This window comes from Hyposmocoma kahamanoa, unplaced genomic scaffold, assembly GCF_003589595.1.
Source record: "Hyposmocoma kahamanoa isolate Upper Pololo Valley unplaced genomic scaffold, ASM358959v1 87, whole genome shotgun sequence".
In the NCBI taxonomy this organism is placed as follows: domain Eukaryota; kingdom Metazoa; phylum Arthropoda; class Insecta; order Lepidoptera; family Cosmopterigidae; genus Hyposmocoma; species Hyposmocoma kahamanoa.
Genome location: NW_020654422.1, coordinates 10,290,286 through 10,294,133, shown reverse-complemented (window position 1 = coordinate 10,294,133; position 3,848 = coordinate 10,290,286).

Here is a 3,848-nt window from a genome sequence, read left to right as displayed (position 1 = left end):
GTGTGTGTGTGTGTGTGTGTGTGTGTGTGTGTGTGTGTGTGTGTGTGCGTCTTTCTCTACGATATTGCAGTCAAAGATCCATAAAGATACAAATTATGAATCCCCTGATGTAATGAGTATCATACCAAGACCTTTCGTATTATAGTAGTAGTATCGAAAATCCTAGATGTGCTAGGATAGAACACGGCAAGAGTGCTTCATTCTATGATAGGCGTACGCAAGACGGGCTCATGTAGATCGACCTCGGCGAAACCGTATTGGCGGTAAATAGACTGTTTTCTTTATATATTACAGGATGTCAGACGCTAAGTCCATGGTCCATAGTCTTTCGGAGTATGTCTTCGATTAAAATAGATGCGGGCAAATTCTGCACATGAGCACAAAAACAATTAATTTTCGAGATTTGTAAATCATTATAATAATGTTAAACAAATAAGTATACAGGTGGAGACCGATGCTTTGTAAAACTTTCTTCAATTGGCAAAACTCTGCAAGAAACATTGTGCAAGCTGGTTACGCTGTCTATTTTCGCGCCTTAGCAAGATCACAGTGAACGTTAAACCATGGGTGAACTTTATTGCTACTTAAAAGCTCAGAGTATGGTTACAAAAAGTACTACATAGCCTGGCATAAAACCTGCTCTACGGCATTTGCACATTTCAACGGATTGCCAGAAAAACACCGTCGTCAAGGGTAAGATGCGAAGAAATGACACATCACATTCCAATCTACTTAGTTGTATCACCAAACCAGCATACGGCAAGCTGTGCAAGTTACTCAACGTTTCAAATTATTGATTGGGTCGATTGCTAGCAGAAAGTTTCATTCGTCAGTTCGGTATTCACGTGCCACAACTGATAATGTGGCGTCAATGTTGCATGCATCTCTCACTCGGTCATCTGTTACGGGAACAAAATTTTTTGGTGTAGTAAACCTATTAAATATTAATGTCTTAAGAAATTTACTTGGCGCGCTACAACTGCAAATTCAAAGTCAAAGTCAAGTAATCTTTATTTCGTAGGTAGCAAAATTACACTTGAAATCGTTATACTGATTAAACTCTACTGCTAATTCGTAAGGCATATTCCCCTAAGAAGAATCAGCAAGAAACTTTAGAGGTTGCTTTTTATAAATATACATTTGAATACGTTTATCATTACAACATTTAATTTAAACATCATAGATCGAGACTACCTAATAGAGATAAACGGGTAAGCACAAGCTGTATAATAATGCCCTTTATTTAGCATAAAGTTTTTGTTTGACTATAGTTTTAAACGGCAAATTTTAAACATCAATCGGCTGTCAGGAACAACAAATTTATTCTCGTATTAATGTTGTGTCTGTTACTATTTTTAATAAAAAAAATATTATTTTTCTTAACATAAATACCATTTTCATAAACGTTAGTGTAAGGGTGTATTTCCACCGGCGAGGCGAGACGATTTTTAAAACTTATATGGCAAAATATCAATTCTCTCCTAGCGCAACTTCGGTGGAATGGTCGTCATTGACAAGACGAGACGAGATTTGAAATATTTGTTGATGTAACATTGAACCGTATTGCTGCCTAGATCGACAGAGTCTGTAACGGAAAAACGATTCACGATATCTCGCGCGTGCTCGCGATGGCTATTAATGTAAATCGTGAGATTGTGGGATACAGTCGCGTGCATTGAAATGTAAACGTTCACACATTATTCAGACATTGTTCACATATTTATTTTATCTTAGACGGTACAAACAGCTTATATTACGACGACCTCCGTGGTCGAATGGTATGCACACCGGTTTTCATGGTGTCGCCATCTCTGAGGTCCCGGGTTCGATCCCCGGCCGGGTCAGTGTAGAAACTAACTTTTCTATATTGTCTCGGGTCTGGGTGTTTGTGGTACCGTCGTTGTTTCCGATTTCCATAACACAAGTGCTTTAGCTACTTACTTTGGAATCAGAGCAACGTATGTGATGTCTAAAAAAAAAAAAAAATTGTTATTACAACACGATTATTTCTTCTTACAGTATCCTCATCTGATTCTTCCGCTACCATATTTAATGCTAAGAATTTGCGGGACATGGTATTTTAGCCGCGTGTTTATGGCTTGACGAATTGAACATTCCCAAAGAACTCATAGAAACAGAACCAACCAAAAAGTAAATTTTTCGTATACATTTAGTCTCTTCATACTGTCTCATTTTATCGTTAATGTTTAAAATAATATACAATTCCCCTTGATGTCTTACTGAGAAAATGTAAATGAAAGTCCTAAAGTGGACGACATGGGCTGAACGGGTATGTAAAAGAGTGAGAAAAACGTCAGAAATGAGCACAAACACTTATATGAAACGTAATAAGAAAATACAATATGCGACACACACTGACAATCAATCAAACAAAATTTAAAAAACAAAGCAGCATAAGAATATTAAAAAAAAATGTGAAAAAGCAAGGTCTTTAAACACAACACTATTTCAATTCATCAAAAACCAGGAACCCACTAAACGTCAGATTTTTATCTCTAATTAAAAATTCGACTATAGGAAGGAAAGTATTATTTCTTAACTTATTTTCCGTCTAGTTTTCTGGGCTAGTACCAACAAATAGTTTTTTCACTGTACAATGACACAGCAGATATGGTTTTATTGTGACAAAGTGAAAAACTTGTGAGGTTAGGTACTGCAATAGTCATAAAATAACAACACTGAGACACCAAAAGATTACAATAGTTTAATAATTCACCCTTAATTATTATGCACTAAAGATTATTCTGATAATAAGTAACTGATTAAAACAAAACACTAACGTGTCCAAGTAAGAGTAATCGCGAATGATTCAATGTGGACGAAGTGCCTATCGTTGAAATAATATCAAGACAATTGTATGGTTTAGGTATGATTTTATTGTATCAAAATGAACTTTTGAGATATTCTATTGTGGTGGCACTTCACATGGCTATTTGTATTTGGGTATTGATATATTTGACAAATAATCACAATGTGTAGATTGCATGTTTGACAAAGTATTTGCCTTGTTTGCCTATTCGACGTTCTTTGACTATTCGCGTGGTAACGCGAGTTTGATGTTTGCTGTATTTGTAGCAAATTTGCTGCATTTGTATTTGTAGTATTTGCGCACGGTAGTGCGCTGGTCCGTTTCTTGATGCACATCACAGGAGCCAAATAGGCAAATACGCAAGTAAACCGTCCACACTATGGCAATATTCATTATTTTAATTCCTTATTTGGCTCTATGTGTAGACGGTCATATTTGTCAGTGTTTGCATGTTTGTTTCTACGTCAAATATTATTCCAAGTACGTGAAACATCCAATAGCGAATACAAGTAGCCATGGGAAGTGCCACCATTACAATAGTTATAACATAACAACACCGATACGTTGAAAAAGTATAATAGTTTAAAAATTCACCCTCGTATTTACTAATGATTATTCTGATAATAAGTAACGGATTAAAACAAAACTACTAACGTGTCCAAGTAGGAGCTATTGCCAACTAAACAACATTACACGTGGTTGAAATAATTTGTTTTTTTTTATAGCGGAATATCATTACACTTCTATAATTACACTTGTACACTTATGTGTAAATTGTTCCTAGCATTTGGTGTACGTGGTACTGCGATATTTAACTCATTATTCAGACACTAAAGTACACAGTGCCACGGAAACATTGACACGGCCTATATCTAATCGAAATAGTAATGGTATTGTTCGTTTAGTTAACTGTAGATCTAAACGGTGTGCTTAAAGACATGACCAGCTAATCATGTAGTTTTTACATTTTCCAGCTTAGCGTGTATTTTCTTAAATTAAGAAATTATTTTAAACAAAA